We start from the raw sequence: 27,010 nt of genomic DNA, 5'->3' as shown, positions 1-27,010 counted from the left end.
CTTGGGCAGGGGCGACCACTTACTAAATCGGCGGCGGAACGCACGTTGCACTTGAACAATGGACCGACTTTGCTCAAATTGCAACACCCAAACCGATTTCTCTTGTCATGTAGTCGCCATATAGCTAACAAGGTTCAGCGTCTGTGTCCCAGTCCAGCACCAGGTTTTACTCTCACAGAGACTTTTCAACGCAGCACGCCCTCCTGCACTGCGAAGTGAAAGATTCACTCTGGAAACCATATGTCTTCCTTTCATTAGAAAGTCTAACGACATTATTGGCTGTCTGGTGTCTTTAAGTTTTATAGAGTCAAACCGTTCTTTATCTAACAGATCCTAAATTTCCTTTTCCATTCCTTTCGACGTACACTACTGGCCATTAAAATTGCTACACCAAGAAGAAATGCATATGACAAACGGGTGATTACATTTTCACGCAACTTGGGTGCATAATACCTGAGAAATCAGTACCCAGAACAACCACATCTGGCCGTAATAACGGCCTTGATACACCTGGGCATTGAGTCAAACAGAGCTTGGATGCCGTGTGCGGGTACAGCTGCCCATGCAGCTTCAACACGGTACCACAGTTCATCAAGAGTAGTGACTGGTGTATTGTGACGAGCCAGTTGGTAGGCCACTATTGACCAGACGTTTTCAGTTGGTGAGAAATCTCGATAATGTGCTGGCCAGGGCAGCAGTCGAACATTTTCTGTATCCAGAAACGCCCGTACAGGACCTGCAACATGCGCTCGTGCATTATCCTGCTGAAATGTAGGGTTTCGCAGGGATCGAATGAAGGGTAGAGCCACGGGTCGTAGCACATCTGAAATGTAACGTTCACTTTTCAAAGTGCCGTCAGTGCGAACAAGAGGTGACCGAGACGTGTAACCAATGGCACCCCATACCATCAACCCGGGTGATAACGCCAGTATGGCGTGGCGATGACGAATACACGCTTCCAATGTGCGTTCACTGCGATGTCGCCAAACACGGATGTAACCATCACGATGCTGTAAACAGAACCTGGATTCATCCGAAAAAATGACATTTGGCCATTCGTGGACCCAGGTTCGTCGTTGAGTACACCATCGCAGGCGCTCCTGTCTGTGATGCAGCGTCAAAAGTAACCGCAGCCACGGTCTCCGGCTGATGTTCGTGCTGCTACAAACGTCGTCGAACTGTTCGTGCAGATGGTTGTTGTCTTGCAAACGTCCCCATCTGTTGAATCAGGGATCGAGATGTGGCTGCACGATCCGTTACAGCCATGTCGATAAGATGCCTGTCATCTCGACTGCTAGTGATACGAGGCCGTTGGGATCCAGCACCGCGTTCCGTATTACCCTCCTGAACCCACCGATTACGTATTCTGCTAACAGTCATTGGATCTCGACCGACGCGAGCAGCAATGTCGCAACTGCGATAGGCTACAATCCGACCTTTATCAAAGTCGGAAACGTGATGGTACGCATTTCTCCTCCTTACACGAGGCATCACAACAACGTTTCACCAGGCAACGGCGGTCAACTGCTGTTTGTGTATGAGAAATCGGTTGGAAACTTTCCTCATGTCAGCACGTTGTAGGTGTCGCCACCGGCGCCAACCGTGTGTGAATGCTCTGAAAAGCTAATCGTTTGCATATCACAGCATCTTCTTCCTGTCGGTTAAATTTAGCGTCTGTCGCACGTCATCTTCGTGGTGTAGCAATTTTAATGGCCAGTAGTGTACTTTGCTCTCTTTGCATCAGTGAGCGGATGGAAATGACGCTTTTGGAAAACTAAAATTTCCTCTGCAGGAGCCAACAAGGACTCCGCAAACGGGGATCTTGCGAAACCCAGTTCGCTCTGTTCTCCTGTGAGATCCACTAAAGTGCCTGGCAGAGGGTTCATTGAATCACGTTCAGGCTATCTCTCCACAATTCCACTCTCAAACAGCATGTGGGAAACACGTACTGTGATTTCTCTTATTTTATTTCAATGTTTGTAACACTAAAATATTTTGACATTCAGAGTAGACAGCTGGTGTTTGAAATTTCGCCGTAATGCAAAACGCATTTGCTTTAATGATTGCCATCACAACTCGTTCATCATATCCTTGACATTTTTTGGGATAATACGAAAGAAGCTGCCTTTCTTTGGGCAATTTCGATGTCCGCCGTCGGTCCTATCTGGTAAGGATCCCATACTGCACAGCGGTACTCTACCGGAGGAGGAAAACGCGTTGTGTAGGCAGTCCCTTTAGTAGATCTGTTGTATCTTCCGAGTGTTCTGCCAATAAAACGCAGTCTTTGGTTTCCTCTTCCCCACAACATTATCTATATGATCGTTCCACTTTAAGTTGTTCATGACTGTAAATCATGCGTATTTAATGGAATCAACAGCTTTTAAATTTGTGTGATTTATGTTGCAACGGAAATTTAACTGATTCTTTTAGTACTGACGTGGATGATCTCACAGTTTTCCTTATTCAGAGACAATTAACACATTTAGCACGTCACAGATATCTTATTTAATTCATTTTGCAACTGATTTCGGTCTTCTGATGACTTTAGTAGCGGGTGGATGAACGCATCATATGCAAACAATCTAAATTGTTTGTATAGATTAGAAACAGCAAAAGGCCTACAAGAGGAATATCGGATATCACTTATGTTTTACTCGATGATTTTCTGTGGATTACTACGAACTGCGACTTTTCTGACAGGAAATCACGAATGCAGTCGCATATCTGAAGCGACAGGAAAGCAATCCTATTAGAAGTCTCTTGTGAGGAATGGTGTCAAAAGTTTTATGGAAATCTAGAAATATGGAATCGATTTAATGAAAAAAACAATACAATCTTACCGAGTATTGGACCAGATTTGCGACTGGATTCAACAGTTTCTTGCACATAGAACTCCACAAGTCACTCATAACGGAACAAAATCGATATGTAAAGGTAGTTTCCGGAGTATTCTAAGAGACTGTATATAAGTGACCTAGTAGAAAGCGTCGCAAAATGTAGATAGTATCGATTTGAAAACTCTGCACAGCATTAATCAATGGTGCAAACTCTGGCACTTGACCCTGAACGTAAATAAATGTAACATGCTGCAAATATACAGGATACATTATCCGCCACTGTACAACTACACGACTGAGGACAAATTGCTGCGAACAGCATGTACTGTAAAATGTCTTGGAGTAATTACCCCGCTGACCTTAAGTAGAATAATCACATAAAATAGTTACGTAGGAAAAGCAGATGATACATTCATAGGAAAAATCTTACAGTATTGTAATTCATCCACTACAATTATGGCTTACAAGAAATTTGCGCGAATGAATCTTGAGTATTGCTCATTAGTTTAGGATTGGTGAGAGGTTCGATTGATAGAAGAGATAAACAAGATTCACCGATGAGCGGCGCATTTCGTCCCGGCATAGACGGCGGGAGAGCGTTAACGAAATGCTAACAAACTACTGTGGCCGACGGTACAACAGAGGCGCTCTGAATCGTGCGGAGGTTTACTGTTGAAATTACAGCTACACTATGTGATGATGATCTTTGGTTTGTAGGGCGCTCAATAGCTCGGTCATCAACGCCCGTACAAAGTCCCAATTTTTATACAGTCCAATTTTTCACGCAATCCAATCGAGCCACTGTCACGAATGATGATAATGAAATGATGAGGACAACACAAACACCCAGTCCCCGAGCAGAGAAAATTCCCCAACTTGGACGGGGATCTAACTCGGGACCCCGTGATCCAGTGCAGCAACGCTAGCCACAAGACCACGAGCTGCACACTGTGTGAGCAAAAGCATCCGGACACCCAGCTGAGAATGACTTACAAGTCCGTGACGCCCTCCATCGGCAATGTTGGAATTCAATATGGTGTTGGTCCACCCTTAACCTTGATGACAGGTTCTACTCTCGCAGGCATACCTTCATTCAGGTGCTCTAAAGTTTCTTGGGAGTGGCAGTCTATTCTTCAAGGAGTACTACACTGAGGGGAGGTATCGATGTCGGTCGGTGAGGCCTGGCACGGCGTTGCAAAACATCCCGAAAGTGTTCTATAGGATAGAGGTCAGGAGTCTGTGCAGGGCAGTCCATTACAGGGATGTTGTTGTCGTGTAACCACTCCGCCACAGGCCGCGCACTATGAACAGATGCTCGATCTCGTTGAAAGATGCAGTCGCCATTCCCGAATTGCTCTTCAACAGTGGGAAGCAAGAAGGTGCTGAAAACATCAATGTAGACCTGTTCTGTGATAGTGCCACGCAAAACAACGAGAGGTCCAAGACCCCTCCATGAAAAACAAAACCACACCATAACACCAACGCCACCGAATTTTACTGCTGGCACTACACACGCTGGCAGATGACGTTCACCGGGTATTCGCCACCCCCACACCCTGCCATCAGATCGCCACATTGTGTACCGTGATTCTTCAATCGCCGGCCGCGGTGAGCGAGCGGTTCTAGGCGCTGTAGTCCGGAACCGCGCGACTGCTACGGTTGCAGGTTCGAATCCTGCCTCGGGCACTGATGTGTACGATGTCCTTAGGTTAGTTAGGTTTAAATAGTTCTACGTTCTAGTGCTCAGAGCCATTTGAACCATCTGTCATTATCTCCCTTTCCTGTTCCAGTCGCGTATGGTTCGCGGGAAGAACGACTGTCTGAAAGCCTCCGTACGCGCTCGAATCTCTGTAATTTACATTCGTGATCTCCTCGGGAGGTATAAGTTGGGGGAAGCAATGTATCCGATACCTCATCCAGAAACGCACCCTCTCGAAACCTGGACAGCAAGCTACACCGCGATGCAGAGCGCCTCTCTTGCAGAGTCTGCCACTTGAGTTTGCTGAACATCTCCGTAACGCTATCACGGTTGCCAAATAACCCTGTGACTCTCACGACGTCTAATGAGGTCGCTGATATGTAATTGGCAATAGATGGCAGCACAATGCACCTAACACAAAAACCTATGTTTTTTTTGGGGGGGGGGGGGTGCGGATATATTTGATCACGTAGTGTATTCTTCGCACGTGATATTCGGCAACGGAAGAGGGAAGCGGTATCAGACAGTGATACCCCCCACCACACGCCGGCAGGTGGCGTGCTGAGCATACGATGTAGTGAGTAATTAGTGAGAAGTGGTCGCTAGGGAAAATACGATGGTTTTGCAGCGCCCTGCACCACGCATGCTGTAGCTGACGACCAGTGTGACGTACGGTCAGTGTAGGAAGCAAGCGCAGGCGGCGTGTGGTCGTGACCGCGAGAGTGTTCCAGCTCAGCAGTGGGGCGTAGGCAGGCTGGGCGCGGACACGGAAGCTACTGTGGCGCAACCCGCCTGGGCAGCGGATGCCGCAGGGAGTGTCCCGGGTTCGTAGCGGCCGGTTTGTCTGGGTATCCGGAGTGGGGTCCGCGAAGGGTTGCCCCAACACGACGGAAAATACACTGACCACTCACATTAGTGTAACCACCTGTCCAAAGGCTTAATAACCACCTTTTGGAGCACGGATGAGAGTGAGGTTGTGGAAGATACTGACAAGGGGAAGGCCTCAGACACGGCCAACCGATTCGGCTCACATTTGGTAGGTCGCTTGTGTACAACCTAAAACGAATGAATCTAAGATATTTGGGTCAACGCCCCTGCGTTTTTGAGAAAATCACCCCTAAAGGTTATGACGAACGATCGACTCAAAGTCGGCGGGATCGATAGATAATTCTAAATAGCGCATTTTTCATCACCAGGTATGGGGTCCGAAGATGCATACGCAACGGCCAAGGTAACTGGATGCGAATCTCGAAGAAACGTAATGGATGTTATTCTTTTGGTTTGTATTTTTCCATATCTCAACTGATAGGGATAGGAGGGTTAATAAGGTAAGTAAATCAACAAGGAATGATAATAAGGTAGGCAAATAAATTTCTCAAACCTCTTGGGATAGTAAACAACTAAAATGTTGCTCCAGGTCACTTTACAATGGCTCTTCCAGTCACTGTTGCGTGCCCTCACTTTTCTTCGAACAACTAGATGGATGGTACTTGTCATATAAACATTCGAAACAAATATACTCACGGCACCAAGAGCATCTAATGAATGCAATCTTTCGACAGCTACACTGTTCCCTCCCTATGATATGACGAAGAGGCAACCGGGACAACAAAACTCTCCCCGCGTGCATTCTATCCCGTGCCTCGCTGTAAACAAGCGTTGCACGGTTGGCTGTCTGTGATCCCTCGTGAGGAAGTCGCAGCACTTTTGCTCGGAGTTGTTTTCATGTAACAAGGCTTAAAAGTTTAATACTTCACTAACTCACGACGTTTGGGAAATTCGTTTGCCTACCTTATTATTATCATTCCTTACTGATTTACTTACCTTGTTAACCCTCCTATCCCTATCAATTGAGATAGGGAAAAATAGAAACGAAAAGAATAACATCCGGTAGGTTTCTTCGAGATTCGAACCCGGGTTTTCCGATTCCCATCCAGTTACCTTGGCCGTTGCGCTATCGGTGCTGTAGGCGGCAGGCGTTAACCATGTGGGTACAGACGCGGCAGTTGTAAAACTTTCTATCCTCGATTTGTGGAAAAGTATGCGTTTTCGGACCCCATACCTGATGATGAAAAATGCTCTATTTACAATTATATATCGATTCCGCCAATTTTGAGTCGATCGTTCGTCATAACCTTTAGGAGTGATTTTCTCAAAAACGTGGGGGTGTTGACCGAAAATATCTTAGATTCCTTCGTTTGAGACTGTACACAAGCGACGTGCCAAATCTGAGTCGAATCGGTTGGCCGTCTCTGAGGCCTTCCCCTTGTGAGAGGGTTGTGGAGCCATGCCGACTCCAGTGTTGTGGCAGCTGCGCTAGATTTCTCGGTTGATGTTCCATGGATTGAACAGCCCGACCGAGGTGGCCGCACAAATTCTCGATTGGATTTAATCCCGGGTAGTCTGGCGGCCAGGGGTGTACAGTGAACCCTGGCTCTTCGAACCACGCGCGTATACGGCGAGCTGTGTGACACGTTGCACTGTGCTGTTGGTAGATGCCACCGTGTCGAGGAGAAAACAGACCGCCTGTAGGGGCAGACGCGTTCCCCAAGAGTAGATGCTTACTTGATCCATTTTGTGCCTTACAGATTGGCGACACCACTCAGGCAAAGGCACGAAAGCGTTCCCCACACCATAACTCTCCCTGCTCCAGCCTGGTCCCTTCCTACTATGGCTGCATGGTGTCTGCTTGCACATGTTTCACGCCGATGGAGCATGAAACGTGATTCGTCTGAAAAGGCCATCTGCCGCCACTCGGATGCGGTTCTGGCGTGCAAATTCCAGCCTTCGTCGCCGATAAGAAGCAGGTAGCACGGGTGCGTGGACCATGCGCCTGTTGCGGAGTGCCTTACGTAGCAACGTAACGCGATTAGGTTCCTTTCAGATTACGCTGATACAATAGCTCCCTACTTAGCAATCATATACAACCGCTCGCTCACCGATAGATCTGTACCTACAGATTGGAAAATTGCGCAGGTCGCACCAGTGTTTAAGAAGGGTAGTAGGAGTAATTCATCGAACTACAGACCTATATCACTGACGTCGGTTTGCAGTAGGGTTTTGGAGCATATACTGTATTCAAAAATTATGAATCACCTCGAAGGGAACTATCTATGGATACGTAATCAGCATGGTTTCAGAAAACATCGTTCTTGTGCAACGCAGCTAGCTCTTTATTCGCACGAAAGTAACGGCCGCTATCGACAGGGGATCTCAGGTTCATTCCGTATTTCTGGATTTCCGGAAAGCTTTTGACACCGTTCCTCAAAAGCGACTTCTAATCAAGCTGCGGGCCTATGGGGTATCGTCTCAGTTGTGCGACTGGATTCGTGATTTCCTGTCAGGAAGGTCGCAGTTCGTAGTAATAGACGGCAAATCATCGAGTAAAACTGAAGTGATACCAGGTGCTCCCCAGGGAAGCGTCCTGGGACCTCTGCTGCTCGTGATCTATATAAATGACATGGGTGACAATCTGAGCAGTTCTCTTAGGTTGTTCGCAGATGATGCTGTAATTTACCATCTAGTAAGGTCATCCAAAGACCAGTATCAGTTGCAAAGCGATTTAGAAAAGATTGCTGTATGGTGTGGCAGGTGGCAGTTGACGCTAAATAACGAAAAGTGTGAGGTGATCCACATGAGTTCCAAAAGAAATCCGTTGGAATTCGATTACTCGATAAATAGTACAATTCTCAAGGCTGGCAATTCAACTAACTACCTGGGTGTTAAAATCACGAACAACTTCAATTGGAAAGACCAGATAGATAATATTGTGGGGAAGGCGAGCCAAAGGTTGCGTTTCATTGGCAGGACACTTAGAAGATGCAACAAGTCCACTAAAGAGACAGCTTACACTACACTCGTTCGTCCTCTGTTAGAATATTGCTGCGCGGTGTGGGATCCTTACAAGGCTGGATTGACGGAGGACATCGAAAGGGTGCAAAAAAGGGCAGCTCGTTTTGTATTATCACGTAATAGGGGAGAGAGTGTGGCAGATATGATACGCGAGTTGGGATGGAAGTCATTAAAGCAAAGACGTTTTTCGTCGCGGCGAGATCTATTCACGAAAGTTCAGTTACCAACTTTCTCTTCCGAATGCGAAAATATTTTGTTGAGCCCAACCTACATAGGCAGGAATGATCATTAAAATAAAATAAGAGAAATCAGAGCTCGAAAAGAAAGGTTTAGGTGTTCGTTTTTCCCGCGCGCTGTTCGGGAGTGGAATGGTAGAGAGATAGTATGATTGTGGTTCGATGAACCCTCTGCCAAGCACTTAAATGTGAATTGCAGAGTAGTCATGTAGATGTAGATGTAGATGTTCGCTGAACGGCCGTAGAGGAGACGCTGTTGGTAGCGCCTTGCTTCAACTGGGCTCCACAGTCGCACGTCTATTAGCCCGTACACTACTGCACAGCCGTCGTTCACCCTCGTCATTCATGGGCTGTGCTGTACAACAGTTTCTTCGGTGCCGGTTTTGGATAGCGCCATTTTGCCATGCACTGTATACTTTAACCACAGTGGCACGAGAACAGGTTACAAGCTCAGTCGTTTCGGAAATATTTACACATTTGGCCCGAAAGACAATCGTGCCAATGATGCCCTCTTAGACGTCAGATAAATCGCTCGGTTTCCGTATAACGATAACGACTGCACTGTTTTCCGCATCTCCGTGGCAGGTTTTACATACAGGGTGACAATTATTGCAAAATTTTGTACATGGCTACACGTTCAGAGACCGTGCATAGTTACAATTGAAAGGAAACAGCCCTCGGTCATTATTTTTAACGAATTAACCGGGTTTCAACACTGCTACGAGTGTCTTCCTCAGAATTCAAATCAAAAAATGGTCTATAACATGGTCGCAGAGTTATGACTAAAAGCGTGTTATACAGAGAGTAAGGACAGAATCATCGTGAAAGACTGGCAGTACTTACATGTCATTTATAAAATAATAAATATGCCAACAGGACATTAGTCACAATAATATTTAAGATAAAAAATTGTGATGGCGAGCCACTAAGGGCTGCTCGTTACTTACCATTCTTTGATCTGAATTCTGAGGAAGACGCTCCTAGCAGTGTTGAAACACTAAATTAAAAAAAAGTAAATTAGTTACAAACTACGACATGTACGAACTTTATTCAACATGTAAACGTCACTACAGATATCCCCTTTGCATACTTGAATTAAATAGGCAGGTGCAGTCAACCAGGAGATTGAGTCAACAGTTTCGTGCGAGTGAGAGAAGTTGCAGTCGTGTTTAATGGGGATTGAAGTTAAAACCGTACCAGCTAAGTGTGGTGCAAGAACTGAAGCAACCTGATACGCAGAAGAGAGTACATTTCTGTTCACGGCTGTTGAAAAATGTTGCCAGTGGTGTCCTGGACCCATTAAGGCTCCTCATGAGTGACGTGGTTCCACATGTATCGGTACTTAAATTCCCAAAACAACCGGTATTCGTCGACAGAAAATCCACTTGCGATCCACCAGGTATCCTTGCAAGAAGTGAAGATTGGTGTTTGGTGTGCCAATTCCGCCACATGCGTTATGGAGTCCATATTAGCTGAGACGACGATGAATAGAGACGTGTATTTCTGAATCCTGGAGAAGTTTTATTCAAACTTAACAGAAGAGGAGCGTCAGCTGTGTTACTTTCACAGGTCAGCTACACCATTGTCCCGTCTGCCTTAGATGTTTACACCAGAGAAGACAGTCAGCAAAGGCTTCTGGGCTCCTCGGTCAACAGACTTGTCAACTTGTGGGGACTGTTATAGGAAAGAGTATACGAAACAAACCGACACACAATTGAAGAACCAAAGACCAGGATCCAGAATGTCATCAGCAGCATCACAATACAAGAACTGACAAGCATATACACACTGAAGCGCCATAGAAACCCGTATAGGCATGCGTATTCAAATGAGGAGATATCTAAACAGAATACGGCGCTGCGGTCGGCAACACCTATATAAGACAACAACTGTCTGCTGCAGTTGCTACATCGCTTACTGCTGTTACCATGGCAGGTTATCAAGATTTAAATGAGTTTGAACGTGGTCTTCTAGTCGACGCAAGACCGATGGGACACAGCATCTCCGAAGTAGCGATGAACTCGGGATTTTCCCGTACGACCATTTCATGAGTTGCCGTGAATATCAGGAATCCCGTAAAACACAAAATCTCCGTCGTCGCTGACGCCGGAAAAAGGTCCTGCAAGAACGGGACCAACGACGACTGAAGAGAATCGTTCAACGTGACAGAAGTGCAACCCCTCCGCAAACTGCTGCGGATTTCAGTGCTAGGCCATCAACAAGTGTCGGCGTTCGAAACGTTCAACGAAACATCATCGATATGGGCTTTCGGAGTGGAAGGCACCCTTGATGACTGCACGACACAAAGCTTTACTCCTCGCCTGGGCCCGTCAACAACGACATTGGCCTGTTGATCACTGGAAACATGTTGCCTGATCGAACGAATCTCGTTTCAAAATGTATTGAGCGGATGGAGGTGTACGGGTATAGAGACAACCTCGTGAATCCATGGATCCTGCATGTCAGCATGGGACTGTTCAAGCTGGTGGAGGCTCTGTGAATGTGTGGGGCCTGTGAAGCTGGAGTGATACGTCTAGTTACGACTCTGATAGGTGACACGTGCGTAAGCATCCTGTCTGATCACCTGCATCCATTCATGTCCAGTGTGCATTCCGACGTACTTGGGCAATTCCAGCATAACAATCCGACACTTCACACTTTCACAATAGCTACAGAGTGGCTCCAGGCACACTCATCTTAGTTTAAACACACCCGCTGGCCACCAAACTCCCCAGACATGAACATTATTGAGGATATGTCAGATGCCTTGCAACGTCCTGTTCAGAAGAAATCTCCACCCGCTCTTACGGATTTATGGACAGCCCTGCAGGATTTATGGTGTCAGTTCCCTCCTGCACTACTTCAGGCATTAGTCGAGACCATGCCACGTTGCGTTGCGACACTTCTGCGTGCTCGGGGTAGCCTTACACTGATATTAGCCAGATGTACCAGTTTCTTTGGCTTTTCAATATATATGAGTATCCTGAAGTGTGCTCACATGTGTGCTGAGGTGGGCGGAGGACACTTTCAGCACCCACTGTGAAGGTGAGTAAACATATGCAGTATATTACATATCGTTTTAAGTTCATGTGTTGACTTTCCAGGTCTGTAGTACGTGCCACACCCTGCATTGTACTATTAGGGTTGCTCGTATAATCCCTGCGCCGACCTATATACACTACCAGCCATTAAAATTTGCTACACCACGAAGATGACGTGCTACAGACGCGAAATTTAACCGACAGGAAGAAGATGCTGTGATATGCAAATGATTAGCTTTTCAGAGCATTCACACAAGGTTGGCGCCGGTGGCGACACCTACAACGTGCTGACATGAGGAAAGTTTGCAACCGATTTCTCATACACAAACAGCAGTTGACCGGCATTGCCTGGTGAAACTTTCTTGTGATGCCTCGTGTAAGGAGGAGAAATGCGTACCATCACGTTTCGGACTTTGATAAAGGTCGGATTGTAGGCTAACGCGTTTGCGGTTTATCGTATCGCGACATTGCTGCTCGCGTTGATCAAGAGCCATTGACTGTTAGCAGAATATGGAATCGGTGGGTTCAGGAGGGTAATACGGAACGCCGTGCTGGATCCCAACGGCCTCGAATCACTAGCAATCGAGATGACAGGCATCTTATCTGCATGGCTGTAACGGATCGTGCAGCCACGCTCGATCCCTGAGTGAACAGATGGGGACGTTTGCAAGACAACAACCATCCCCACGACCAGTTCGACGACGTTTGCAGCAGCATGGACCATCAGCACGGAGACCATGGCTGCGGTTACCCTTGACGCTGCATCACAGACAGGAGCGCCAGCGATTGTGTAATCAACGACGAACCTCGGTGCACCAATGGCAAAGCGTCAATTTTTCGGATGAATCCAGGTCCTGTTTACAGCATCATGATGGTCGCATCCGTGTTTGGCGACATCGCGGTGAACGCACATTGGAAGCGTGTATTCGTCATCGCCATACTGGCGTATCACCCAGCGTGATGGTATGGGGTGCCATTGGTCACACGTCTCGGTCACCTCTTGTTCGCATTGACGGCACTTTGAACAGTGGACGTTACATTTCAGATGTGTTACGACCTGTGGCTCTACCCTTCATTCGATCCCTGCGAAACCCCAAATTTCACCAGGATAATGCACGACCGCATGTTGCAGATCCTGTACGGCCCTTTCTGGATACAGAAAATGATCGACTGCTGCCCTGGCCAGCACATTCTTCAGATCTGTCACCAATTGAAAACGTCTGCTCAATGGTGGCCGAGCAACTGTCTCGTCACAATATGCCAGTTACTACTCTCGATGAACTGTGGTATCGTGTTGAAGCTGCATGGGCAGCTGTGCCTGTACCTGTACACTCCATCCAGGCGTATCACGGCCGTTATTACGGGTTATTATGGGTACTGATTTCTCAGGATCTATGCACCCAAATTGCGTGAAAATGAAATCACATGTCAGTTCTAGTAAAATATGTTTGTCCAATGAATACCCGTTTATCATATGCATTTGTTCTTGGTGTAGCAATTTTAATGGCCAGTAGTGTAGCTGCCGGCGGCGGAACATTCGTTATACTACTTCCGTGGCACGTGTTGTGCGGACGCGAATAAGTCGCTCTGATTTGGTGGCCTCTGCCAGCGGTGCAGTTATCGCCGCCTGGTCGTGTGACTAGCATCGCGTAGAACGTTCGCCGGGTGCAAGTCTTTCGCTTTGATGCCACTTTGACAACCTGCGCGTCGATGGGTATGAAATGATGACGAATAGCACAATACAACACCCAGTCCCTGAGCGAAGAGAATCTCCGACCCAGCCAGGAATCGATCCCGGGCCCTTAGGATTGACATTTTGTCGCGCTGACCACACAGCTACCGGGTGGGGGGGGGGGGGGGGGGGGTGGGGGGGATACCGGGATACCGCTGCCTGGTGTCCGGCCGTGACTGCGAAATGTGGAAATGTGGAACTCGCGATGCTGAGGCGTGCAGGGGCCGTGTAGGCTACACACATGCCCGATGTGCCCGTCGGGTTGCCTTTGCCTTTTGTGTGGATATCGGATGTAGCATATTCCAATTCTCATTTCGAAGACTCATTTGCACTTAGTTCAACATGGTTCCGATCCGACAATACATGCACATGCACATCCTTCTGTAATATTTTCTGTCTCTGTGTACCAACCTGTGGCGGTCACAGTACTACTTTCCCAATTGTAAGTATTTCGTTCAGATGCTCGTTAACTTTGAATTACCATTCCAGAGCCTTTATCGAAATTTCCCAAGGCATTAGTCATTGATTGGAGTTATTGTTATTCATCACTTCTGAGGTATGATTATTTGCAGAACATAAACGGAATTCATCATGGTCATTGTTTGATTTAGCAGCCAGGGGCATTTCTTAGTCATTGAATTTGAAACGTCCCCTTATAAAAATTATACAAGACTGTGCTTAAACTGACATACAATATTTTTAGCGCTACGCAATCTGACTTTCAAAAATCCCTGCAAAAGAATGGCCCTGAGTAACATTAAACTATACCTTTCAGAAATCACTTACCTCACAAAAATCTTCATTACTCGAACTACTGCAGTACAGCGAGCACCACTACTGCCAGCTAAATAAAAGATTCAAACTACGGAAGGCACTAACTACTGATAGGGATAGCTAGCAAATGAAAAATATTAATAGAGAACAAACAATGTATTTACCTTGATAGTCATAATATATATACAAATTACAAAACTCCGCCATCTCTCTCCCCACATCCACCACTGCTGGCGGCTCACCTCCAACTGCGCAACGCTACGCGCTGTTAACAGCCCAGCTGCCCAACACTACAATGGCGAGTATTACAACAATGCAAAGCAGCCACAGACTGCACACAGCACAGCCAGTGATTTTCATACAGAGGTGGCGTTACCAATAAAAAACCTAAACAGCCTACTTACATAGCCCCCATGCTCCCCACAAAAAATTTTACAAATTGTTTTGGATAGTGGCCAATAATGATTTGATAAATTTTTTTTATAATTACAATAACAAAGATATCAAATGCACACACTTATTGATACAATGTTGGTCAAAAGCTAAACTTTCTCACAGTCCATGAAGACAGTCCTAATCGTACATCACAGTAGAATAGCAGTGTTTTTCTCAAAGTCTGAGCAGTAAAAGAAAATGCACACGGAAGTAGTGAAATTTCCACGCAGTCTTGAAGAAGTAGTGTTGTCCTTCCAACGGAAAGACAGTGCTGACTCTTGACATGCTGACAGGTAATGGGCCACAACAGAGCAAACCCACAGCAGAGTCATTCGACGTTTTGAAGAATATTGGTAGGTAGGTCATCACAGAGCAGACCCACTGTAGTCCTGGTAGAGAGTATGGTATTGGTGGGCCATCAAAGATGCAGACCCACTGCAGTCCTTGTAGAAATAATGGTGCTGGTGGGTCATCAAAGGTGCAGACCCACTGTAGTCCTTGTAGAGACGGCCAGCAGCCATCTGTTGCGACTGTGCAGGTGCACAATCACCATCGAAGAGTCTTGCAGAGAATATAGTAAGTCCATAAACCACCACTTGTGCACTCACAAAGCTTTTTAATTGTCCTTAGAACCAGCAATGCTGTTATCCAGTCCCTTGCTGAATTTTTTAACACACGTGCGAACACTATCAGTCCCTACTTCTCACATATTGTCCATATACTATGACCAACAGAAACGTGTGCAGTGAAATGTAACTCACAAGTTACTTAATTTGATGAACTGGTGTCAAGTACAATTTTATAACATGAGAATACAATTACAAAGATACAGAAAACATCATCAAGACATAATAATACAGATAACATTTGTAGATAATAGGGGCTTTACAAAAGAATAGAAATAAACATATACATCAATGTTACAGGAATTATGAGATAAGTAGATACATAAAATATCAGAATAACTTTTGGAACATCAACTTTACACATGAGCATTAAAACAAAACAGAATAAATAATGTCTAAACCCCTTTATGAAGAAAATAACATAGTATTTGAAAAATTCTACAACATAAATCTTATTAGCTAAACACATAAAGACAGGAAAAACACAAATACATAAGGGAACACAAACACATGGTGGGATAACACAAGGAAAGGACAGGGTTTCTTTTACTGCAGTATTTTGCAAACAAAACTTTCTTTACTTCTCGGAGATCTCCCTTCATTCGTCATTATTCCCAAAAAGTCCTATCTATACCTGCTTTCTGTACTTTTCTCATATAGCCTCTCAGTGCATTTCTTCAAATTCATCGCAACTCATTCTCTTCTATAGTCTACCCCCTCTTAAGCTAACTTAAATCTACTGAGCTCAGATGCTAAACTAAGGGACGAGGCAATGCAGCAGTACAAAACAATGAACACAAACAGCAATGAAAAAAAAAAATGGAAATTTGCAAAGCAAGCTACAGTAAATCTAAATTACCAAGCAATTCAACATTACAACTAATATGAGGCAATGCACAGCAAACAAGAAAAATAAATCAGTAGTAAAACTGGCTTAACAGAGTAATGTAAAGTGAAATTTAGTAGCAATATGCCAGGCAAACAGCAGATGCAAAAGCAAAAACTTATCCCTATACATGACAAAACTCAAGCAGAAAAAATAGTACACTAAAGAGAACAACGCAGATAAGGGAAATGTCTATTCACATCTTAATATCTATGTCATTAAAGTGGTGCACCACAAGAAGTTATTCTACCAAAAAAATTACCAAGCAGTTGAAAAGAAAATTCCGTATGCAATTCCTGTGAAGGGAAATGTCTTTTTACGCTCCCTCATTTTTTTGAAAAAATTATTATTTACTCGATCTGTAGACAGAAAATATTTATATTAGTACATCTACAAAATTTTATTTTAACCAATGCTGCAGTGCAGCTAGAAACTAGATATTAAACACAATGAGCAATTATGTACAAAGTAAAGCATAAGAACATCATTCAGTAGTCATGAGGCATTTCATAAGTTAGTAGAAAAATCTCTCAACTAGAGAGACAGTAGTCATAATCAGGTGTATAGACATAAAAATATTTCTCATCATTTCATTAGGCATTTCAGTAAATATCATAAATTAAGAGTTCCACAGTGTAATCATATGTTATCAAGTTTGAGAGTGTCGTATTGGCGATGCTTTCTACAAAGGAATGTCAATAGCGAGGATAATGGCCTCCCCTTTTTGTTTTTTTTGCACCTAATGGCTTTCTTTTGTCAGATGTCTACCTCTCAGCTGGGCGCCCAAAACGCATTACGTGCAGGTGGTTACTTAACTTTCTTACGGAAATATTTACGACAGCAGTTTCCGCTACAGTGGCAGTCTCATATAAAAAATTTCAGACGTCGAGAATTTTCGTTGCAAATGTGTAGATACAAAATCCTACGAATATAACAGTGTTCAAAACGTTTTCGTCGGCATTGTGATACATTCATGCATTTATACACATTTCATAACTCTTAAAGTACAATTCTTGGTTTCCAACAACCTTTTTCACAAATCGGCGTCCCTAACCACTACTCATTATTTCTTACCTTATTCGTCGATACTTCTTCAATATTTCATCATCACAGATACGTAGCGTAATAAAATAACTCATACAGCATCAGCTTATTGATCATAAACATACCGCAACAGCATAATACACATCGTTATCATAACATCATAAAACCTCAGCCAAATCTCAAAATCGTCGTAGCTTCCTTCAATAATTTCAAAACCTAAAAAAAAATTCTCTGCTCATGTCAAAAGTGTCACCTACCTCAAACGTACTTTAAAAATCGTGATCCCATACCAAATATATCATTCAAAGCTCTTATAGTACCACAATGGTTCCGAAAAAATATGAACAATTCACGAAGTACAGACAAAAATACAATTTCGTAAGTGTGAAGTTATCCAACTGTGTAATTACGTAAACATCTGTCACTGATGTAGTAAAATAAATATTTGTCTCTCTCAGTTAAATGATCAGATAGCTATGTAATTTATGTGTTAGAGGAATATGGTACCGATGTGTAAAGTTGTATAAGCAAATACCATATTAGCTATGGCTCCTTGTGCTTGCCAAACACATGGTACACAAAGTAGGCGTGTAGCCCCCTGAGGATTAATGTAATTATACCCTCAGGTGTTACAGATTACAACAATGGAATGAAATGTATTACGGAAAACCTTTGTGTCATTGTCCTTCGAAAGCTAAGTTCTGCAGAAGTCAATGTACTTACCTCATGATAAACAAAAGTGAAATGCTTTGCGTATAGATATCTTAGTTATTACGCTTATTGCCGTGATGAAGAAATTACTGTGCTGTAACGTATTGTTGTGCTACGGAAAAGGCAGTCTCATTGTAGCTATACCACAAAAGTTACTACTAAAACATGTTTTACTTTCCAGAATAAAACAGAAAAACTGTGCAGATATAAAACAGATACACCGCAAAAGCAACATTGTAAATTGTCACTCATTAGTAGTGTCATGATATAGTCGTGTAGCTGTCAAATAAACTAACCACTGTGTCACCTGGTATCTCTCAGAAAGCACCTTGAACCCATAATGTATTTGCAAGTAAACCAAAATGTTGCATAAAAATCTCATTAGCAGTACTGGTAAATGTTCTAAGTATGTGAGCCTTATAGTCGTTACGTAAAAGTGCAACTAACAAGCAAGAATGTACACACACAATAACACTGTGTCGTCTGTTCACAATAACAATGCATTCGTAATTTCTGTCTATATAAGTTCTCTTGGTTCTTGACTGGATATTTAACTTCAAACATTGTTGTATGTTAACAGATTCTAAGTCTGACAAACCATATTAGTAATGTGAAGCGAAAAATTTTATGGCAAAGACTAAGTTAAAAAGCAGATTATCTTTCAATAAACGGTTTTACATGTGAAATGTTGTGTAAACCTTTACTCTTCCTAGTACTCAGAGTTTGAACTTGAATGCAATTGTCATGCGGTATACGTCGGTAAAGAATGCTGGAATTTTTCTCAAGGTTAGCGTCTATGTTATTTTTCTCTGAGCCAGCCGGCGCACGTGGGTGCCTGCGGCGCGAGTCATTGTCTGTCTCTTTGTTGGCGCGCGTTGTTATTGGGATTAGGAGACCTAACTTCTACAAATTCACGTTGTCGAAAGTGCCCTGCTCTGTTTGAATCCCGCCAGTTCTGATGCAATTCAGGTCTGTCGTTACGAATATATCGTCTGTCGTCATGTCGGTAGATTCCGTAGTTTCTTCCTTGTCCGTCACGTGGTGGAGAGTTTCTCCCTGAATCGTAACTGTGCGCCGAACTGTTGCGTCTGAAGTTATTCTGCCTCCCTTGATAATAATTGTTTTGGTTCCCATATTGTCTGTTTCTCTGATTGTCTCTGTGCTAGTCATTACTACGGAAATGCGATCTTTCTCTGTAACTATTATTACTGTGCCAGCGGTTGTCATATGGGTGGTGTCTGTTTTGGTCACGATTTGCGTTGTAAGAATAGCCTTTTCGTGTCCAGTTATTGTTTCTGTCATCACGGAATTGTGATGTATGTGACCTGTAGTGATTGTTTTCCTGTTTTTGCATCCGGCGACTGTCTGTGTCAATTTCTAATTCTTGTAGGAGTCCCTGAAAAGCTTCAATGTCGTCTTTGCAACGTCCTGCCAAAATAATATGTCGTAAATGTTCAGGCAATTTGATTAAGCAAATACGGATGAGTTCTGAGGGGCTGTATGGGTTTGTCAGGTACTGATTCTTGTGCAACACGTCTTCAAAATATTTCACAAGACTGGAGAAGTCAGATTGTTCGAAATGTTTCATCATTATGATGCCATGTTTTACTCGGTCTTGTGTGGCTTGAGACCAATATGCTGAGAGGGAGGCATGGTAAAATTCTCCCTCACTGTGGCAATCGTGAATGACCGATCACATTCTTACAGCTGGTTCATTCTCTAAGTAGCCACACATAAATTCTAATCTGTGTTCTAACGACCAGTTGGGAGGAAATCAATGAGAGAATTGATGGAGCCATGCTTGTGGATGAATGTCGTTGCCAGAATTTTTAAATGTTTTGAATTTACGTGTAGTAATGAACAGCTTATAGTCAAAATCATCATGTCGGCGAGTCGCATATCGGTCATTGATAGGTCGTGTCGGCCGTTCCATCTCAAACTTCGGTGCACATTGCCAATTTCTTTCATAACTTCCGAAATGCCCTGTGTTATTATTTTGCGGCTTTTCCGTATTTCTAAGTCCCTCTTCCCGTGTTGGAGCGTGAGTGTCCTCTGAAATACGTAATTCTTGTATTACCTGTGTCAGCTGATCTTGTACTTCCCGGATTTCTCTTTGGTGTTGCGTATTAATTTGATTCAGATTTTGTTTCAGTTTCCCAATTTGTTCGCTCTCTTCTGTGTCATTAAAGACTGCCGGTTTTGTGTCATTCAGATTATCATCTACCTTCGTAGATAAATTAGTGAATTGATCCGAAAGTTCGGCTACTTTCTCCGATAGTGTATTTATTTCCTCAGTGTGTTTTTCTGAACCACGTTTCAGAATATCTACTGTGTCCTTTCAGTTTTCCTGAGTTTTTGCAAGTTGCATAACCGAATCGGTAGATGCAACTGAGTCAAATTTAGCTTGCAAGGTCTCATGATTTTCATGAACAATAGTTTGCAGTTCTTTTATGGCTGCTTCTTGATTCTGTAATGCATTTTCATGCCGCAAAAAAATAGGTTGAAAATATTCACAAATTTGTGTTTTTACGTCATTACAGACTTTTTGACATTTCGATTCAATGTTATGTAACTCAGTAGTTAAATCTTCACGTGTTTGTTCAAGATTTTGTTCCAATGAGTCTAACTTTTGAAGATTTTGTTCCATTGTGTCTAACTTTTTAAGGTTTTGTTCCACTGTGTCTAACTTTTTGAGCTGTTGTCCCATTTGTTGCATTAATTGTAATAACAATGCACTGGTGTCTGAAACATGTTCCTCAGTGCTTTTCGCCAGTGAAGTTGCACCGGCAACATTCACATTTTAACAAGCAGAAAATGTGTCTTGACTTATTTGAGAAAACGGTGAGGACCCAAAACCTGAATCTACAGTATTTCCGAGATTGTTTCCTGTCATTTCGGATTCCTGAGGCGAGCTGTTGCCGACCGATCGATCGATAATGCTTCCCTGTTCACTAACTGTTTCACTGTGTACACCATTATTTGCAACCCGCTCCATTTCCCTATGCGCAATTACCAAATTACTACTTTGAACATTAGTTAATTCATTACTCTGCGGCGCTAACACACTGCTTTCGTCTTCACTGTCATTTCTCAGTTTACTTTGGAGCCTAGTATTACGTTTTTCACACGCCATAATTGTCACAATATTTCACACGATAACACAGAAAAGCACAATTTGAAGATCAAAATAAAATAACATAGGAATGGAAATAATGTCTACTTAATTGCCAGCGCAGCTGCGAAATGCTTGGTGCAAATCTACGTGCATGCCACAACTGTTTTACTGTACAACAATGAAAGACTGCAACTACAAAGGAGATTCTCTCTACAATTACGCACTAGCAATAAACAATAGCTACACTAATTACACAAACTACAAGATAAAAATCAGAAGATTCCAATGAGGTATCCTGGCAGGGTCGCCATATGAAACGTCCCCTTATAAAAATTATACAAGACTGTGCTTAAACTGACATACAATATTTTTAGCGCAACGCAATCTGACTTTCAAAAATCCCTGCAAAAGAATGGCCCTGAGTAACATTAAACTATACCTTTCAGAAATCACTTACCTCACAAAAATCTTCATTACTCGAACTACTGCAGTACAGCGAGCACCACTACTGCCAGCTAAATAAAAGATTCAAACTACGGAAGGCACTAACTACTGATAGGGATAGCTAGCAAATGAAAGATATTAATAGAGAACAAACAATGTATTTACCTTGATAGGCATAATATATATAGCAGTTCATGACAAATTACAAAACTCCGCCATCTCTCTCCCCACATCCACCACTGCTGGCGGCTCACCTCCAACTGCGCAACGCTACGCGCTGTTAACAGCCCAGCTGCCCAACACTACAATGGCGAGTATTACAACAATGCAAAGCAGCCACAGACTGCACACAGCACAGCCAGTGATTTTCATACAGAGGTGGCGTTACCAATAAAAAACCTTAACAGCCTACTTACAAATTGATGAGATAATTTACTCGTACCAAATATTGCATAGCCAAATTTATTTATTCAGTTAAAGTATCCATTACAAAACCCCATCCACTTAACAGGCAGAGACTACAAACAGTGTACACTTACGTGATAATACGTTCATATCTTTACTAATAAGATTTTATTGATACCTGCCCTGTACAAAATACAATTTTATTTCGCTAACACGTTTTCAGAGATGTCTATTTACGTTTTATTTTTAGCTAGGTGCTCTTGTTTTTACTCTGTAACTTCTAGCTTCTTGAAAAAGCTAAGCCACAGTCATGCACTGTTTTAGAGAGTAAAGAGTAAACTGCCATTTGACTGTGTATAAGTATATTTATCATTTCGGGTTTTATGCTATTCTCAGGTACGCTGCTGAACGTTGTTATGTCGTATCTGTTAATGGTCTAAGTGTCTCATTTCCTAATCGAATTCCCTCAGCATCACCCGACATTCCATTATCCTCGTTTCGCTTTCGTTTATGTTCATCTTATATCCTCCTCTCAAGACACTGTCCATTTCGTTCAACTGCTCTTCCAGGCCCTTTGCTGTCTCTGACGGAATTACAATGTCATCGCGAACCTCAAAGTTTTTATTTCTTCTTCATGGATTTTAATACCTACTCCGAATTTTTCTTTTGTTTCCTATACTGCTTGCTCAATAAACAGATTGAATAACATCGGGGAGAGCCTACAACCCTGTCTCACTCCCTTCCCAACCACTGCTTCCCTTTCATGCCCCTCGACTCTTATAACTGCCATCTGGTTTCTGTACAAATTGTAAATAGCCTTTCGCTTCCTGAATTTTACCCCTGCCACCTTCAGAATTTGAAAGAGAGAGTTCCAATCAACATTGTCAATAGCTTTCTCTAAGTCTGCAAATGCTAGGAACGTAGGTTTGCCTTTCCTTAATCTTTCTTGTAAGATAAGTCGTAAGGTCACGTGTTCCAATATCTCTACGGAATCCAAACTGATCTTCCCCGAGGTCGGCTTCTACCAGTTTTTCCATTCGTCTATAAAGAATCCGCGTTAGTATTTTGCAGCTGTGACTTATTAAACCGATAGTTCGGTAATTTTCACATCTGTCAACACCTGCTCTCTTTGCGATTGGAATTATTATATTCTTCTTGAAGTCTGAGGGTATTTCGCCTGTCTCATACATCTTGCTCACCAGATGGTAGAGTTTTGTCAGGACTGGCTCTCCCAAGGCCGTCAGTAGTTCTAATGGAATGTTGTCTACTCCCGGGGCCTTGTTTCGAGTCAGGTCTTTCAGTGCTCTGTCAAACTCTTCACGCAATATCGTATCTCCCATTTCATCTTCATCTGTATCCTCTTTCATTCCCATAATATTGTGATCAAGAACATTGCACTTGAATACACACTCCATATACTCCTTCCCCCTTTCTTCTTTCCCTTCTTTGCTTGGAACTGGGTTTCCATGTGAGCTCTTGATATTCATACAAGTGGTTCTCCTTTCTCCATAGGTCTCTCTAATTTTCCTGTAGGCAGTATCTATCTTACTCCTAGTGAGATAAGCCTCTACATCCTTACATTTGTCCTCTAGCCATCCCTGCTTAGACATTTATAATACCTACTCCGAATTTTTCTTTTGTTTCCTATACTGCTTGCTCAATAAACAGATTGAATAACGTCGGGGAGAGCCTACAACCCTGTCTCACTCCCTTCCCAACCACTGCATCCCTTTCGTGTCCCTCGACTCTTATAACTGCCATTTGGTTTCTGTACAAATTGTAAATAGCCTTTCGCTCCCTGCATTTCGCTGCAATTTTCTAATGCTGCAACTTCTCTGTATACTACAGCGTCATCCACGAAAAGCCGCATGGAACTTCCGACACTACACAGTCACATTGCGGTTTACTATTTTAAACATTATAGCTTCTTGTTTAGCGTTTACATACCCAGCGCAAACATAGTTTTAGTTTCAGCGATAAACTGGTGCATGGCCCTTTGCACTTTTTTATGTTAATTAAACGTAAATAATTGTATATTTTAAGCTAGCAATAAATAAAATTAAGACAATGGCATTCCATGGGAAGTACCCAGTAAGAAGCAAGAATGTAATAAAACATCAGTTGTGTAGAGAGCTAGATTGCTGTCGATGACGATCAGAGTGGAGAAGTTAAATTAGAGAGCTATGAAAGTATATGCGGCACTATAAACAGAACATTAAAAATACTTGAAGAGACACAATAAATGAAGTTCTATAAGGCGCTGGCTGTATCTGATTTAGTGTGTGCCAGTATATCTGTGTTACGAAGAGGAAAGACTTTATCTGTGTCCAAGCGAATGAAATATATTTTTACGAGCAGTTAAAAAGATGCACCATGTTGGACGGGAGTTCTAACGAAAATATTAGACGAGAACTTCATATTTTTGCAGTAAACCGCGAACCAGAGGAACATAAACAAAACTGGAAGGACTATCTCGGTAGAATGGAGGAAACATGGAAATTGGAAATTTTTGATATGTTCCTGTGGACCAAACTGCTGAGGTCATCGGTCCCTAGGCTTACACACAATTTAATCTAACTTATCCTAACTTACGCTAAGGACAACACACACACCCATTCCGAGGGAGGAGTCATACCTCTGACAGGGGGAGCTGCGCGGACCGTGACGAAGGACCCTAAGAAACATGGATTCAAAAGAAAACCCAAAGGAAAGAGGTACACAGGACGGTCAGTTAAAAGATGGAACTAGGCTGGAACAAGTCTAAAGGTCCAATCTGTGAAAGGCTGGAGAAGAAGAAGATACAAATCGGAAAATTTAGTAGCAGAACGGAATGTGGAGAAAGGGGCTTCCGAAAAAAGGATAAATCCATACGTAAGCCATGAAGGTAGCATAAAACTTTATTTGAGCAGTTTTTATGTCGACGCCTACTGCTTCTCATTCCTATAATTGTTTGACTACATTATCTAGTAATAACTTATTATTTCAATTAAATTGGTACTACGCTAGCATAGCTTACGGACAATCACCTGTCTGAAAATCTGTGGAAGCTGCAGTTGGCAGCACTGCTCTCTGCTACTGTTTCCACGGGCAGAGTGCAGTGCTGCAACTTGGCGTCATAGCTGTGTGTGGCATCAGAGTCGTGAGAAAAATGGGCTCATATACCACAGACAGGGCTCTAGAAAGGAACCGCCTGTTCTCCCTAGTGAACAATGCCGACCAGAATTACGTCACGTGAATCCAACTGCATGAGAGAGCTCACGTTTCTCAACGAGAGCTGTGAGATAACAGCGAAATCTCTTCCACCATCTGACACGTCTCAAGAACGCGAAACTCCAGCTTGCAAACTCCGAAAACTCGCCTACAATAATGTGCAGCCTCTGACTTCCTTTACTGTGCCGAAATTTTGAAGTGTCCTCTGATTCAGTTGACAGAAGAACGATGACATGTTTAACTGTTTTATTTCTGGCTACGCGATTTCTGCTCCCAGTACAGTTAGCTAGTCGCATTCTCTGGACACTGCCTAACTAATGAAGAGCGAAAATGTCGAACATTCGAAGTCCCATTTTTTCACAAAATGCGTTTTGTGTGCTGTTGTATTCTTTCGTACTCTGTCGCATGTCGCTAGACTTGATCCGCGCTGCAAATCATGGACAAAATATCTCAAATATTCATTAATAGATGGCGCTTGGTCTTCGTCTCAAGAGAACTGTTTCCCTCGTGGGTTCCAAGAGCCACGTTTTAAGGTCTCCTCCATTTAGTTGACCCATTGTTTGTGTAGTGAGCAGAGTGCAGGTACGCTTTTGTTTGTGTCAATAAAAAGTATTTGTAATGGAAGGAGGTAATGTTGTTGTTGTTGTGGTCTTCAGTCCTGAGACTGGTTTGATGCAGCTTCTCCATGCTACTCAATCCTGTGCAAGCTTCTTCATCTCCCAGTACTTACTGCAACCTACATCCTTCTGAATCTGCTTAGTGTATTCATCTCTCGGTCTCACTCTACGATTTTTACCATCCACGCTGCCCTCTAATGCTAAATTTGTGATCCCTTGATGCCTCTGAACATGTCCTACCAACCGGTCCCTTCTTCTAGTCAAGTTGTGCCACAAACTCCTCTTCTCCCCAATGCTTTTCAATACCTCCTCATAGTTATGTGATCTACCCATCTAATCTTCAGCATTCTTCTGTATGGGTTTTAAAACAGTAAAAAAGGTAAAAATCAAATATACTGTTTAAAATAATAAATAGCTATTTAAAAACTCTTACTCTGAAGAAGAAGAAAGGAAAAATGTCAATTTCTTCAAAAGAGTAAAGATAACGGCTGATGTATGTAATACCGTACTTCATCCGAAAGACTAGCCACGTTAACATCAGTTGCCAAACAGAAAAACATGGTAACGACGTTGTCATTTCTTCCTGAGCGGCACAGGAAGATCTACAGTGAATTTTGGACAATCTGATCCCAAGAATGTAGTTATGTAAGAAACAGAAGTCAGTGCTGATTTAATTTTGTTATTCACCCGCTAAAAATTTGAAATCTGTGAGAAGTGGCTTTCTTGACTACATTTCTACTAATGAAAATAACACTGCTGTATATCTGTACGTGTGTTACCATAAAAAGAACGTTGCATCCTGTGGCCGTACAGGTACGAGCAGCCCATCTTATTTATTCCATCTTAAATGTTTTGTGACTAAAGCCCTTTTGGCGTGTTAATTATTTTATATGTGACATGTAAGTACTGCCTCTGTCTTTTACTTTTATTCAGTACTTACACTCTTTATATAAAAATGTCTTACCATATAACTCTGTGACTATGTAGTAGGCTACTTTAATTGTTTTCAATTCTGATGAAGGCTCTCCTAGTAGTGTCGCAACCAGTTTAATCATATCTACAAATAGTGACCGAGGACCCATTTCTTGCAATTGTAGAACGTGGTGTCTCAATTGTAACGGCACTTGAAACAAAAACTTTCTTAATAGCACTTAGAGTCAGTCATTTTCCTGGTATGCCACCTAGAAAATTGTTAATAAATTATTGAATTTCCAATTTATTTAACTATGTTTTGCAGTAATGAGGTGAGCAGCATACCTTGTCAGTTTTTTGAATACAAATAAATTATATAGAAAAAGAGATACCGGTACATTGTTTTTTGATTCTGCTAACAGATGTGAGATTTG

This window comes from Schistocerca americana, chromosome 9, assembly GCF_021461395.2.
Source record: "Schistocerca americana isolate TAMUIC-IGC-003095 chromosome 9, iqSchAmer2.1, whole genome shotgun sequence".
Lineage (NCBI taxonomy): Eukaryota > Metazoa > Arthropoda > Insecta > Orthoptera > Acrididae > Schistocerca > Schistocerca americana.
This window is presented reverse-complemented; position numbering follows the sequence as displayed.